This window comes from Rhincodon typus, chromosome 19 (genome assembly GCF_021869965.1).
Source record: "Rhincodon typus isolate 14 chromosome 19, sRhiTyp1.1, whole genome shotgun sequence".
Taxonomy (NCBI): Eukaryota; Metazoa; Chordata; class Chondrichthyes; order Orectolobiformes; family Rhincodontidae; genus Rhincodon; species Rhincodon typus.
In genome coordinates this window covers 12,035,469-12,052,224 of record NC_063350.1, presented here as the reverse complement: position 1 = coordinate 12,052,224, position 16,756 = coordinate 12,035,469, and the positions used below count along the sequence as shown (strand labels likewise).

General features: G+C 41.5%; 1 protein-coding gene across 2 annotated transcripts in view; it reads right to left on the bottom strand.

The window, feature by feature from the left end:
• Positions 1 to 16,756, bottom strand: part of LOC109939028 (zinc fingers and homeoboxes protein 3) — a 57,603-nt gene that overhangs the window by 20,624 nt on the left and 20,223 nt on the right. Inside the window, exon 3 of one of the 2 annotated variants that reach the window (XM_048608271.1) lies at positions 12,413 to 12,590. The exons of the other annotated variant lie outside the window; for it this stretch is intronic. The gene's annotated coding sequence lies outside the window, so the exon portion shown is untranslated. The remainder of the gene's footprint in view (positions 1 to 12,412; positions 12,591 to 16,756) is intronic. 2 annotated transcript variants of the gene reach the window in all.

Genomic DNA, 16,756 nt, shown 5'->3' with positions numbered 1-16,756 from the left:
CTTCCTGCTCCTCTGATGCTGCTTGGCCTGCTGTGTTCATCCAGCTGTACACCTTGCTATCTCATTTTTCTTTCTGCCAAGTATGATTTCAACCAACAGAGAGTTTTCCTCCTGATTCCTATTGACTCCAATTTTGCAGTTCTTTGCTCCTTAATGCCACACTGGAACGTGCACCCATGATGTCAAAGGCAGTCACTTTCACCTCACCTCCGGAATTTGTCTCTCTTGTCCATGTTTGAACCAAGACTGTAACAAGGACAGGAACTGAGTGGTGCTAGAGGAACACAAACTGAACATCAGTGATCTGAGTGCTGCTTGATAGCACAACCCATGACCCCTTACATCGTAATCAAGAGTAGAAAGTAGGTGGCACAGTATTTGGCTGGGTTGGATTTATCCTGCTTTTTTATGTACAGGACTAACCTGGGCAATTTTGCACTTTGTTGGGCTGTAGCTACATTGGAGCATTTTGGCTAGGGATGCAGCAAGTTCTGGAGCACAGCGTTCAGTATTCTTGGTGTCAGGGCCGACAGCCTTTGCAATATCATATGTACCCTGCCATTCCCTGATATCATATGGCACATCACAAATTGGTTTGGCTGGAGGCTGGGATATCTCTAATTTTGGTGACCTCTCGAGGAGACCGAGATGGATCATCCATGTGACACTTCAGGCAAAGTATTTGCAACCACCTTCAGACTCATCTTTCACACTTATGTGCTGACCTCTTCCCTCGTTGAGGATGGAGATATTTGTGGAGCCTCCTCTGGTGAATTATTTAATTGTCCATCACTGTTCATGACTGGATGTTGCAGAATTGCAGAGCTTTGGACTGATCCATTGGTTGTGGAACCACTTAGGTCTATCACTTTCTGCTTTACACTTTTTGGCACACAAATAGTCTTGTGTTGAAGATTCACCACGTTGACACTGTTTTAGGCATGCCTGGTGCTGGTTTTGACACATCCTTGTGCCCTCTTCATTGAGCCAAGGCTGATCCCCTGTCATGATTTCTAGGGTATGTCAAAGGATATGCCAGGTTGTGTTGGAGTACAATTCTGATCCAGCTGATGGCCCTGCCATGCCTTGTGGATGTCAATTTGAGTTGCTAGATCTGCTGATTCTCCCCATTTAGCACAGCGATCGTGCAACATGATGGAGGGTTCCCTCAAAGTGAAGATGGGATTTCATGTCCACATGATTGTGCAGTATTCTCTCCTATTGAGATTATCATGGACAGATGCATCTGTGGCAGGCAGATTGGTTAGGATGAGGTCAAATATGCTTTTCCCTTTTGTTGGTTCCCTCACTACCTGCCACAATCGAAGTGTGGTCACAAGACATGGTGCTGCCAAACTGCTCGTGATGATAGACCTTGAAGTCCCCCACCCAGAATACATTTTCTGCCCTTGCCACCCTCTACTTCCTCCAACTGGTGTTCAACACAGAGGAGTACTGCTTTATTAGCTGAAGGAGGGCAAAAGTGGTAATCAGTAGGAGAGTTCCTCGCCCATGTTTGACCTGATGCCATGAGTTGCTGCAGCCTGTGGAAATAGAACCCAAAGATAAGTGCAGACAGGGTCTTCGTTGAGTCTGCTCTACCATTCAATGAGCTGATCAGATAAACATCAACTCCACTTTCCTGCCTTTTCCCCATAACTGTTAATACACTTACTGATTAAAAATTTGTCTATCTCAGTCTTGAATATACTTAATGACCCAGCCTCTTCTGTCCTTTGCGGTAAAGAATTCCACAAGTTCGCTACACTGAAGAAAAAAAAAATCCTCATCATCTTTGTCTTAAATATATTACCACTTGTTCTGAGATTACGCCCTCTGTTCCTAGACTCTCCCACAAGTGGAAACAACCTTTCTCCTTCTACCCTGTCAAGTCCTCTAATAATCTTGTACGTTTCAATAAAATTGCCTTTCATTTTTCTTTATTCCAATGAGTACTAGCACAACCTACACAACCACTGCTCATAAGAGAATCGCTCCATACCTGGTATGAACTAGTGAACCTTCTATGGACTGCCTCCAATGCCCCTATATCTTTCCTTAGAGAAAAGACCCAAAACTGTTCAAAGTACTCCAGCTGTGGTCTGACTAGGACCTTGTATGGTTTTAGCAAAATTTCTCTACTTTTATACTCCATTCCCTTTGAATTACAGGCCAACATTCAATTTGCCTTCCCTGTTACTTGGTGAGCTTGGATGAGGACTCCATGATCCCTCTGTTTCATCACTTTCTGCAGCTTTTCTTCATTTAAATAACATTCAGCTCCTTTAATCTTGCTGTCAAAGTGCATAACCTCACATTATATTCTATCTGTCAACTTTTTGCTCACTTGCTTAACCTTTCTATATCCCTCCACAGAGTCTTTGTGTCAACTTCATCACTTGCCTTTCCACCTATCCACTAACTTGACTATAATAAATTAACTGGAATGAGGAAAATGAATGTATGTTGCAAGTAATTGTGGACCCAGCAATGATCCTTAACACACCACTGGTTACAGGTTACCATTCTGAAATTGAACACCCTCCCCACCACCACCACCACCACTTCCCAATACTTTTTCTTCTATTACTTAGCCAATCCTCTATCCATGCTAATACCTTCAACACAGTAGGCTCTTATCTAATGTATGGAATCTTATCAAACGCTTCCCAAAAATCCCACTGTTTCCTTTTCATATATTCACAGGATGGGTACATTGCTGGCTAGGCCAGCATTTATTGCGCATCCCAGAGGGAAAGTTAAGAGTCAACCACACTGGTGTGGGTCTGGAGTCACATAGGTCAGACCAGGGTGGCAACTTCCTAGTGAACCAGATGAGTCTTTCCCCAACAATTGGATTCATAGTCATCATTAGACTCTTAATTCCACCATCTGCCATGGTGACATTTAAACCCAGGTCCCCAGAACATTACCTGGGTTTCTGGATTAACAGTCTTGCCTAAGCTATTGCCTCCCCTTTATCCTGCTTGTTACCACCTCAAGGAATTCTCGTAAATTTGTCAGGCAAGATTTCCCCTTCCTGAAGCCATGCTGACTCTGCTTGATCATATTCTGTATTTCTAAATGCTCTGTTATTACAGCTTTTATAATAGACTCATAATGTTCTGAATAACATGTTAAACTAACTGGCCAATAGTTACCTCTTTTTGCTTCTTTCCCTTCTTAACTAAAGGTATTACATCAGGAATTTGCAAATCCTCTGGAACTAAGATTCCTGGAAGATTACTACCAGTGCATTCAATATCTCTGTAGCTACTTTATTTAATATCCTAAAATGCATCCCTCAGGGAATGTATTGGTCTTTAACTCCATTAATTTCCCTAGCAATTTTTCTCTAGTTCTTTCATGGGGTCCAGAATCAATGCTGAAAACTTGTAGGAAAATTCCCTACCAACTATTTAATACTGTTCACCATCTCTGAGCTAGATTCAATTGAGTTAGCCAATTGGACAGGACATACCTAGAAATGGTGATGGTGTTATTGGTGTAAGGTATAACTCCATGATCATGAGGACTTTAGGCTATTGACTGTATAATCTGTGAAACAGCTCTCAATTTTGGCACTAGCTCCAGATGGTGGTAAGGAAGACTGTCCAGGATTAACAGATTGTTGTTCCCAGTGAATAGGTCAAAACCGAGTGATCCACCCAGTTCCACTCCTTTTTTGAGATTTTCTAGCAGTTAATACAACTGAATGTCTTCCCAGACCTTTCAGAGCGCAGTTAAGAGTCAACCACATTGTGGGCGAGTTATCACAGATAGGCCAGGCCAGGTATGGCAGTTTTTCTTCTCTAATGCACATCAGATGATCAGTTTTTTTTTAAATGACAATCAATAATGATTTAATTTGATTTATTATTGTCACATATACTGAGATACAGTGAAAAGTATTGTTTTGCGTGCTATCTAGGAAAATCATACTATACATAGGTACATCAAGGATACAGAACAGAATGCAGAATATAGTGTTACAGCTACAGAGAAGGTTCAGAGAAAGACCAACTCTAATATATGATGGTTTCACAGTAATCATTAGACTTCCAATTGCAGATTTTGCTTTTACAAAATTGAATTCAAATTCCATTATCTCCCATCGATGGATTCAAACCCAACTCCCCAGGACATTTGCACTACACCACAAGAGCCCTCTGGTTAACTCTGTAGGTTGACATAAGCCTGAGGACTATCACTATATGTTTTATGCTGTATAACTTACTTCACAACTTTTTACTATCACAGTACTGGTTTGTGTCAGTTTACTAATTAATTGACATCTCCAAGTGGTTATAAAATCTTTGGTGTGGAACCATGAATATAGATGCTTGTTTCTTTATAAAGAGATTAAGTAGTTGAAGGAAGTAAAATGTAGTGGATGGATTTGTACTGGAGTATCTTCTTCAAAATATTGAATTTATCATCGGGTACATCTCAGCACGGTTTCTGACATCTACCCATAGAGGATACTGGGTGAGTTAATACTGGGTGAGAAGATACAAGGGCAGAGGATGGCAGTGAGGGATTTAATTGGCTTGAGTTCGCTTAGGGGCAGTAAAGAGCCATGGGATTGGGTAGAGGGGAACAGGCTGGTATAGAGGACATGAGGATCAATGTAGATATGAGGTGGGATGGATTGACATGGATGGGCCAATTTGGCTCAGGGCTGTTTTTGGTATTTTTTCCAGACCACTGATGCAGGCATCTCATACAGTCTTCCTCCACACCTGGCAGCTCCTATGGTGACCTTTAAATTCTCTGTTAACTGGAGTAGGGCTGCTGTTCGCACACTCACTCTTCCCCAGAGTAAGGATTAGAATATTTGGGACAATTCCTGCAAAATTGCAAATTTTTCCAACTTGGTGTGAAAGTTCAGGCCCAAGTATTTAAAGAAAAGCAAGGAATAACTCAAGCACATTTTTAAAAAAATTATCATTATCGATCCTGGCTTTCACTTGGTATTACTTATACAAATGATTGAGAGATACATTTTAATTCTTGGAGAGTTCAGAAAAATACTCAAGGGTAGACAATGCTGCCAGAAGAGTAGTCAATAGCATGATGTTATTTCATACTAGTGATAATGGGCCACCAAGACATCAACCTGTAAAACGCTCTTTGATTTTGGTATGAGTAAAGTTGGGATCAATCTGGATTATATTTGGTAACAGGGCATTCTTGTAGTCAGGTCTTGATCTCAGCTCAGTACAATTCCAGAGATCTACTAGTTTCTTCTGTAACGCTACATGTTAATGGTCAGAGATGGTAAGAACTGCCACTGCTGGAGTCAGAGATAACACAGTTTGGAGCTGGAGGAACACGGCAGGCCAGGCAGCATCAGAGGAGCAGGAAAGCTCACGTTTCAGGGTTGGGACCCTTCTTCAGAAATGGGCATATGTTAATGGTCAATCTCCAGCCAGGGACTGCACTGTAGATTCCACCCAATGCATCACTTTTCCCACCACAAAGACAAGGGGAGTGGATGGGAATGTGCTGTTGAGGTAGAAAGCCAGCTATAATCTAATTGATGCTCTGCTTTCTGATGTCCTTACTGAGGTATGTGTTAATCAGGTGATATGCACTTACAACATATATTTTCGTAACCAGTCAGAGAGGGGATCTTTTGCGGCATTCGTAGCCCCTGAAACATCCGTGTCTTCACAGGCACAGGTCACAGGTTTGCCCAAATGATATTGTAGGCAGGAGGTTGGGCAAATGTTGGGCTATTTACCTGGAATAGCAAAGAGGGGTGTGGCATCAAAACCAAGCACTCTTCCTGTTCATTCACTAGTGAAATGCAACAACATCTGCTCAGTTCTGTTCTCCTAAACTCCAGATTGCCATATCACTCAAAGGCACTAGCGCAGAATCGCTAACTCAGCATTGGCTGGTAATCAAATCCACTGTGTTTGGATTCTGCTTTTCACAATGAAGCCATCGCAGGAGATTTAAATTTATATATATTTATGAACATGTACCTGCTAGTCTTTGAAGGTGGTCTGCATAAAATTGGAAATACACACCTCCCTTTGATACATGTAGGTTAGTGCGAAAGCCTGGAGGGGGTGCAGTTTGAAGATTTGGGTGGGAATTTTGTTTTAAACCATTGTAGTCATCATAATTAGAAACCAGCTGCTGCATCAGCATGTATATTCTGCTCACATACATCAGGTTTGGTATATTGTTTTTGACAGTGAAAGCAAGAGAGTTGTCTGTGGATCAAAAGAAAAGACACAGTGTTAACAGTCTCATTGTGGTCTTCACAGTCAGTGAAGGTGTGTGTGCTTTAACCACAGGCTGCTTTGGAGAATTAGATTAGCAGCTCAGTACTGCACTGCTTGGTGCTGTAACAACAGTCTATTTTCTTCCCCCTCCCCCCCAGCCTCTCTATTTCTTTGAATTCCTGCACTTAATAGGTAGACAACTGCAGTCCCCAGGCAAAGAGAACAAATTTCTGTTTGCAGCTAATCCACCTTGCCTGCACAGCCCTGGACACTTGGGCAATTTTGCATGGCCAATCCACCTAATCTGCATATTTTTGGACTTTAATTGAGATGGTGTTGAAATCTGGAATTTTTTTAAAGTGGCCTAATTACAACGATGTAACCGCTGTCAATTATCATGTAAACACAAGACGTTCACAAAAATCCTGGCCCATGTGACTCCAGACCCACAGCAACATGGGGGTTGATTCTTAGCTCTGCCCTCTCTGGAATTAGGGTTAGGCATTGTTAATGGAATGTGGGCGTCACTAACTAAGTTTTAAATAGCCAACATTTCATTTCATTTAGTAGCCTGATTGGGTTGATAGTTTGGGAAGGGGAGAAGAGGATAGTACAGGTATATTGTTTAGGGAAGAATTAAAACATCCAAGAACACTGAGGAGTGCTCAAGAGTTTGGTAGACATAAAGGAGGGAGAGACTGATCCTATATTTGACCTGTTTTACACTTGATCTGGCAGGTGTCAATGTCAGCATGATACAAAAAGTGAAAATGTTCTGCTCCAAACTACCAATATCTCTCACTGCACCAAATCCAAGTTAAGGCTGAAAGGCCACATTTTCCTTTATCTGACATTTATCATGAGTAAGTGTAATAAACAACAGAAGAAAGCAATAATGCGACTGAGTCCTGCTCACAGACCGAAATGCTTCTCAATTGATAGCACTATTAACTGGAATCACAAGTTGTTTGTTCAAATTGTTCAAGTCCAGGGTTTGAAACTGATGCTCCCAGTGCAGTAGCTAGGAATGTTGTACTGTCAGGGATGTTGTCTTTTGCACGAGATGTCAGATTAAGGCTCAATGTTTTCCTTTACATCCATCCAAATAGGTGCATTGTACTATTCCAAAGAGGAGCAGGGTAATAGTGTACTGGCCAGCTTTTATACTTAAATCATCAGAAGAACAGATTATCTGGTCATTTACATATGGCAAGATCCTGCAAATGGCAATGTGCATATTGGCTGCCATGTTTCCTACAGTAAAGGTAAAATTACCATAGTCCTATTGAACTATAGACTGCTGTCTTATTAGAGATGACTGGTGGTGGTTTAACCCAAGGGTCAGCGTACCTCAGGTGAGGGGAGAGATTGTGAAACAGAGTGCCTCATGGTAACCGCAGCGAGTCTGGGAATTGATGGTCATGCTGTTGACCATCAGCCTACTGATCTAACCAATTCCATTTCCTCCAACACAACAGTAACCACAATTCAAAAAAAGTACTTCAGTAGCTGTACGCTGCTTTGAGACATCTGGTGACAAAGACTGACATTGCTGACTAAAAGGGTACAGTTACACCTATGCATACATGCCACTGCAGTTACTCCCACCACCATTCTGGGTTAATTCACTCAATACCAGGTTTCTGTTTACATCTCAAAATTTAAATTCAAGATATCTGCCAACTGGCTGAAGTGATAGAGTCATAGACCAAGACACTGCAACTGATACTGTATCTGCACAGGAAGGGCTCTCCCTTGTGCTGTAGTACAAATGAACACAACCTACAGAAAATGCTTGTGAATCTCATTAAGGGCTAGTCATGAAAATTGCACCATAGTAAAGGAACAAAATGAAAGTTGAGCTCAGAGCTTCAGACTAGACCCAGTTTTGAACCTCATAGAAATGCTATTGAATCCAATGCCAAGTCCCTCATAGTGAAGTGGGAGAGTTCTCCACAAGTTCAGGGCCTTAGCAGATGTAGGCATAGTAGAACAAGTTCTTTTGGGGTGGAGAAACAGATCATGCTGCAGCAGGTACAATTGGATCTGAAAGAACCCCAAGGGGATGAGGATGAGCAAAAGACTTTTGACCGGGGTGTTCCAACTGTGTCTTAACGGATCAACCGACGATTTGCAATGAACCAGCAGACGTCACCACTGTTTTCAACTTTAATGCCACAGGTCCTATCAGATATCTGTAAAGGACATCAAAAGGAGTCAGTCGTAGTGCCATGTGCACTAAGGATACAATTAGGTGCTTGGATTCACCCCACACATATGCTTAACCATGACTTAACTGCAGTAGATGAGGCAACTACAGACTTAGTGAGGTTTTAGTTAGTCAGGTTTTGTTGTTGCAAGCTACAGAGTCATCATCAACTGTAACTACCAACAAAAGCTATGACAGGCTTAAATAGGGAGTAATGTGATTCCACCAACATGCAACCTGAATGCAACCACTGCCACATTTTTGATGGATGCCGACGCACACTTTCATAGAGAAACACAACCACTTTCTTTCTGACGTAGTGAAATGTGACCCAACTGTTTGAAAAAGACAGATGAATGAGCAACTGGCTCCTTGTGAGTTATATGCTGCCTGGTGTAACTGGTGAAGACATTGTACTTTCATCCAACATTTTTCAACCTGTACACAGAACAAATATTCAGATGCGTTTTGCAGGGTAGAAAATGGACTGCAAATATATCAAAAACATGTGGTACATTGACACAGTGCGACTTGTAGAATCAGAATGGCACTGTAAAATATCATAATTCAAGTAAAATCAAGAGGGTTAGAAATACTAAAAAGAAACTGGAAAAGCTTTTGTAAGGTCATTGACCTGAAACGTTTACTGTCTCTACAGATGCCGCCTGACTTGCTGAGGTTTTCCAATTCAATTTTGTTTTTCTTTCAGATTTCCAGTACCTGCAGTAGGTTATTTTTTTTCTAAAAGCTTAGAATATGGATTAAGTGTGAACACCAAAAATATTTAAACAAGGGCAATTAGAAGGATTATATTAGAAGGAACTACAGAGTGAAGATTGAAGTGGATGGTATCGCATTGGAACAAGTCAATAAGTTTGTGCACTTAGGACGAAAGATAACAGAAAATTGAGATGTGATACACAGAGACAGCTGGAAGTAATTTTGTGAAGGTAAAGAATGTGTCGACAACACGAAAATTCAATTTTGTCAAAATGAAAAATGTCATAAGATGCTACATTTTATCCACTTTCCCATATACCTTAGAAACCAGGACAAAAGTAAAGATCAATGGAAGAAAAATAGAGGTCTGAAATGTGGATACTGACATACATGCTTAGAATTCAGACCACAAAACAAGTGATGAAGTGCTTGAATTTGCACACAGTAACTCTGAAAAAGGAATATCCATAAAAGAAACCATCAGTATTTTGATCAGAGCTGAAAAGCTACAGAGGTCTCATCCAGATGGTAACATGAAGGGAACAGTCATCATCATAGAGTCACACAGCACAATAACTTGTGCTTCAGTCCAACCAGTCCATGCTGAACATGATCCCAAACTAAACTAGTCCCACCTGCCTGTTCCTGGCCCATATCCCTCCAAAACTTTCCTATTCATGTATTTATCTAAGTGTCTTTTAAACATTTGTAACTGTACCTTCATACATTCTTTCCTCAGGAAGTTCATTCCACCCTCTGTAAAAAAATTCCCTTCATGTCTTTTTTAAATCTCTCTCCACTTACCTTAAAAATATGCCCCCGAGTCTTGAAGTCCCCCTTCCTAGGGAAAAAACAGCTACCATTATCCCTATTTGTACCCCTCATGATTTTATAAACCTCTGTAAGGTGACCTCTTAGCTTCCTATATTCCAGTGAAAAAAGTCCTAGCTTATCCAGTCTTTCTTTATAACTCAAACCTTCCATTTCAACATTCGAGTCAATCTCTTCTGAACCCTCCTGAGTTTAATAATATCCTTCCTGTAACTGACCAACCAGAATTGGACGCAGTACCCCAGAAGAGGCCTCACCAAAGTCCACTACAACCTCAATGTGACTTCCCAACTCCAGTACTCAAAAATAGGAGGAGTTGCTGGATGACCATGTCTCAAAGCATTTGCAGACTATGTTGTTGTGGGTGTTTTAGGATGTTGAGAGGCAGATAATTGTGAAGTGCCATGACAGCAGATCTCCTGGCAGGAATAGCTACAAACACGACAGGACTGGGAGAGGTGCAAAGCTGGCTGACAGCACTTGCACACAGTTCCTCGAACACGAGTAGATATTGGATACAAGAAATGCAAATGAACATTGGGCAAACATTTGCCTATGTAACAATACTGACTGCAATTTAAAAGAAATCCATTAGTGGTAAGATCGGAGGTCATGATAAAGTGGTCCAGATTGTCTGATAGCCAGGCAGACTGTCGTTTCTGCAGCAGAGATGGGAGTTGCACATCGGTACCCTGAGGAATTCCTGATGTAGCAGAATGGAAATTGAAGATTCTGCTGGGTAACTCCTTTATGCCTGAACCCCCTGAATATATCCAATTAAATCTGAGAAACTGGAGGATTCCGCTGCAGTTGATAGTTGTCCTGCAAAGTTAGATGATTGAAAGCCTAGTCTTATTCCTGGGTAAAGTACCATATGTACCCCAGACCCTGACCCAACAACCCCTCTCCTCCTCTTCCTCCAGGGACCCCATTGCCTCCATCTCCAACTGGACCCTACAATATTCCATTTCCCCTCCAGGAACTGACATATGCCCCTTCCCTCACTACCAGTCGGAGCAAACTGCCTTCCCCTCCCAACCTTGCTCAACCATACACAGCCCTCTCCCATTTACCAAACCTGAACCACACCCTCTCCCTTGTCAAAGGTGGCACCCCATTCACTGGACATAACCCACAACTGTGCCTACCCCCATCGCTAACCCACCAAAGCTGTCACACCCTGCCTAATCCTGACACCACCCCCCCACCAACCACTCCACCTGGCACCCTTCCCACTTTTCACTGTGGCTCCATACCTGCCAGGTACCCGAGCCTCACACTTGGCTCACATGCCCTTTCACAGCAGCTGTCAAAATGATAGTCTGTGCTGCTGGACCTTTAAAAGCACAAAATATGGCAACTCCTGCAATGAAAAAGGGAGTATAATTCAATTCAACCATCCTGCACTACAAGGAACACATTAAATTTAAAGCACAGTCCATATTTCCAAAAGGGGTCAATGATCAGAATTTCCTGCTAAAAAAGCAGAACTTTATTTTACTGTTTGCCATTAAGAGCAGAGTGGCAATCAGATTGCAATTGCTGCTCATCAGAAAATCCATCACAATGTGCCATGATAAATGCAAGTTATAAAGCTGTGCTTCAGATACTTCAGGTGTTCAGTGTGCAGGGGAATTAAAAGGCAATGTGTGGTGGAATATGCCATTGGGAAAACTAATGGACTGAACTAGTGGGGATATGGGTTCATTCCCACCATGGCAGCTGGTGGAACTTATTTTAAATTAATAGACTTGCTTTTTTTGCACTTTCTAAGTGATGATGATCATGAAGTGATTGGCAATTGTCACAAAAACCTAGCTGGTTCACTCGTCCTTCAGGAAGGGAAATCTGCCATCTTCTTCAAGTCTGACCTATGTGCGACTCCAGACACAAAACAAAGCAATATGGTCACCTTTTAAACTACCCTCTGAAAATGTGAAGCAAGCCACTTAGTTCAGGGGAAATTAGGGATGGGCAACAAACATTTGCCTGTCAGCAAGACCCACATCCCATGAAAGAGTCAAGAAATATGCTGTGGATAATGACTTCAAAACTGGCTGAAACAAAGAACATCAGGATTGAAAATCAGATGAGGCAATGCTGTGCAAAAGTCACCGCAGGCTGTAATGTCCCCAAATTAAAATAGATAGATGCAGAAGAGACTTAATAATTAACTGGTCAGGATCGGACTGGTTATGTCAGTAAATAAGGAATCCAGAGAGCACATATTCAAATTTGATCATGGCAGTTACAGAATTTGAGTTCAGTTTTCAACAAGAAAAAGATCTAAAAGGCCCTCAAGGTTATTGTGTTTAAAAAAAAAGTTCCACGGAAACAGACGCCAGCAACACAAGATGGAGGTAGAGAAGTATTGGGGACCTCTGTCCTTCTACAAGCTAAAGTTTGTCCATACCAGTACTGAGAGTTTGAAATTGCTCTTCGTTTCCATTGTTACATGTGTCTGGATAAATGCCTGTATCAGGGATGATGCTTATCGATGCAAGATTGGGGTAATGTATGTAATGATGTTTGGTGCTTTCAACTACCACTCTTCTGTGGTATGCACTGAAGGTCACTGGGCTCTCTTCACTCTGTGAAGACAGAAGACAGGGTATAATGAGTACACAGACAATGTTGTCTTTGGGAACTGTGTTTTTAGGCAAATTAAGTTCTGTGTATACACAGAGTGTAAGGACACATGGAAGGAGTTGCAAATCATAGAATCGATTACTCATGTGTCGTATACCAGGTGGGCCTTTAACCTTTTCAGGGCATGGATCTTTGACAGTGTCCAAAAAAAAAGCAAATTGCATAATGGTTATGACAAAGAAAGGGAGACCATTCAGCCCATCATATCCATGCCAGTACTCTGTAATAGCAACTCAGCAGCTCCCATCTTTCGTTATGGCTCTGCAATATTTTTCCTCTTCAGATGAGTATCTAGTTCCCTTTTGAAACCCATTCACAGGCAGCCTTTTCCAGATCCTAACCATTTGCTGCATAAAGAAAAATGCTTCTTCACATCGCCACATTAGGTTCTGTTGTCCACCTCAAATCACTGTCCTCTGGTTGTCTATCCTTCTGTCGAAAGGAAGCTTCTCCCTATTGACTCTGTCCAAATCCCTCATGATTTGGAGCCCATCTATCAAATCTACTCTTAACCACCACTTCGGAGGAGAAGAGTCTATTCCAATTCTTGGTTTTTGTTCTGTTCAAGTCTTGAAACACAGAAATGATGTACTTTAAGGCCAAATGATTAAAAGTCATGAAAGTGTATCCTTGCAATACAGTTCTCTAGCCATTATGGATCATGTCATTTGCATGTCATTCTCTCACTGCCTCTTCCTGATATTTCAGTCGGTGCAGTGATTCTTGCATTTATGAATGCTGTCCCCTGTAACTTCACATCTCATGCAGATCACTCATCTTCATTTCTTTTGTGCACACACAGCACTTTAAAGATGTTTACGGTGTTAAAAGTTCATTCTCCACAAGACTGTCATTTGCAGATTAAGTCAGGGCCATCTCACCTTAGCAAGGTCCACTTTTCAAAGTCACCACGGAGCCCCCAGACTTCTTTCCAGATTTTAAGAGTGTGTTTGGTCAGCTTGTCCTCGTCAGTGATTTGCTGCTATTCTTCATTTCCAGGATTAGTTAGCGCTTTTAAAACACCTGGTCCATTCTAGTCACAATTGTAAACGAATTTCATTTGGATACCCACTGACAAAAGATCAGGACATGGAATTTTGTTGTTTGCAAAAGAAATAAATGAACGAAAGCAGAATTTTTTTTTCATTTCACTCATTAGATGCAGTTGTTGTTGGCTGGACAATCATTTAATGCCTGTCCCTAGTTGTCCTTAAGAGGTGCTGACAAGCTTCTTTGATGAACTACTGCAGTCCATCGGTCGAGGTAGATGCAAATTGCGATTAGCAAGGGAGTTATAGGACTTTGACCTAGCCACACTGATATATATTTCCAAGATTGGTGACCCTATGACTGCCACTAACCCCCCAAAAACCTAACTACTTCAACAGGCTCCAACAACCTGTTATCCCACAGTCTCTCCATGACCGCTGAATGGAATTGGCTTTACTGTATCAACAGGTTTTCCAAATCAGCTGCTGTGCATATTAGGTGCTCCAGCATTATAATAACATGTGTGTCATGAGGGTGTTGGGTCCTCTTGAAATGGACTGTCTTCAGGGAAGGTGTAATTAAATGCATGAAGAAAATTCAACCCTTAATTGGAGGTGGTGTGTGCCAATAAGCAAACAAAAAGGTCCCAAGTGAGTACATTAATCCTAGTAGTTACATTTTCAAATAACTCTCATATTGCCCAAACTAATCCTTGAAAAATGCAATAGCCCAAAGCCTGGTCGACAGCAGCAATTCTCAAAGCGTGATCTGTGGACCATTGCTGTTTGCAAGAGTCCGAAAGGACCCCAAGTTGGCCTAACCTCCAAGTGAGGAGACAGGCAACACTGCAGCCAAGAGCATACATGAGAATCAGCTGGAATCCTCATCCCCACCACTCACATGCCAGCACACATGACCACACCTATGTGCATGGCAAGTCATCAAAAGCACGAGCAGCAGTGTAGTTTGAGAGAGAATTTTAGAAAGTAGATCTTTCACAGGGTGTGGGCATTACTGGCTGGGCCAGCACTTATTACCCATCACTAACTGGCCTGGAGAGGGCACTGGTGAGCTGCCTTCTTTATCTACCGAGTGTAGTACATCCAAAAGTGCTGTTTGGAAGACAGTTTCAGGATTTAGATCCAGTGTTTTTAGCCCCTTTCTGGTTGGAATTGGTCACTGCCAGGCACTTGCAGCAGAAATGTTACACATCACTTTTTAACCCAAGCTTGGATATTGTCCGTGTCTTGCTGCATATATGAGCTGCTTTAGTATCTAAGGAGTCACAAATCGCACCGAACATTGTACATATCATGGGCAAACGTTCTCATTTCTGATCTTATAATGGAAAGGTCATTGATGAAGCAACTGAAAATGGTTGGGCTGAAGACACTACCCTGAGGCACACTTGCAGCCATGTTGAGCCCAGATGATTTGCCAACTACAATCATCCCCCTTTGTGGTGCATTTGACTCCAAGCAGTGGAGAGTTGCCCACAATTTCCACTAACTCCAATTGTTAGATCCCTTGATACCCCACTTCGGCAAAGGTTGTCTTGATGTCAAACGCAGTCTCTGTCTCATTACATCTGGAATTCAGCTTTTTATCAATGGGACCTAGGCTGTAAAGAGGCCAGGAGTTGATTGGCTCTGGCAGAACCCAAACTGAGAATCAGTGACCAGGTTATTGCTAAGTAAGTGCCACTGGATAGCACTGTCAATGATCCCTTTCACCAGTCTGCTAAGGTTGAGATGGCAACAATTGGCTAGGTTGGATTTGTCCTGCTTTTGTATACCTAGGCAATTTTCCACACTGTCAAGTGGATGCCAGTGTTGTAGCTACTTTAGAACAACTTGACTAGGGATGCAGCTAATTCTGTGGCATTGTATTAGTGCAAGTATTAGTCGCTTGAAATAATTTTGAAGTGATTTTACAACATACTTGAATGTTTCAAACAAATGTGTTCCATATTATTGTTCATAATCTGTAAACTCATGCACTTCTGTTTCCAACCTGAATTACTAATTTATTTACATTTCATAAAGAATACGGATATTTATCACATTTAGTAGCACAAGGAAAATATTTATAGTTATTTTATCATTTCCATGGATATTTTTCCAATTAATTAATTTCGACTTTATTTTGCAGACTCAAGTGAAAGAGAGCAGAGTAGGACCGGTGGTAGGCAGATGAAAGAGTATATAAAGCAGTACTTCTCAGCAATGTCACTTGTATTTAGGATTCTCTGGATTAAATGCAGAATGTGTCCTAAAGCAGAACAGAATTCTGGATATTGCAAGAGGACATAAAAACCTTGAACATAGACAAAGTTTATACACCGTAGGCCCACAATGAGTAATACAAAAAAAAAGTGCAAGACAAATGCAATGGCAATGGAATAATACAATATAACACACTATTACATCTGCTAGCTCTCCATATTAAGTGGAGCCCAGCAGCAATTTGCATGACATCACAATGTGCTAAAGAAAAGGTCAACAACAATCTCCCAGAGGCTACTCACAGCTGCTTCAGTAGGTCTGAAACTGGTTTTGGACAGTGGAGATTAAGTAATAAAGAAATAAATTATAAACAAAGAGCTGAATATTGGAGGAGTGTCTTTGTGTACGCCGCCTGGAATGTTCCTCAACTGAGCCAAGAGTCAGTTTATTGGCGACACAATGACCTGGCAACTCCTGCACAATTCATCAGTCAGCCTTTCTTCTGCAATACAATATGAACCAGTTCTCCAGCATTCAGACCCTTTCCCTCCACAAACACTGTCAGAGTATAGAGGAAGAGAGTGCAGGGAGAAAATGAGAGAAGGAAGAAAGGGCAAATACACTCATGGATAAGGAAAGACATTTGTGGGATGCAGATAAACCAAATCAGGAAAGAAAAAGGAGGGGAGAAGAATCATAACAAGAACATGAGGTATTTATCAGAGAGAGAGAGACAGAGAGGAGAGAAAGAAAGAAAGAAAGAGAGGAGAGAAAGAAAGAAAGAAAGAAAGAGAGAAAGAAAGAGAGAAAGAAAGAAAGAAAGAGAGAAAGAGAGAAAGGAAAGAGAGAAAGAAAGAAAGAAAGAAAGAAAGAAAGAAAGAAAGAAAGAAAGA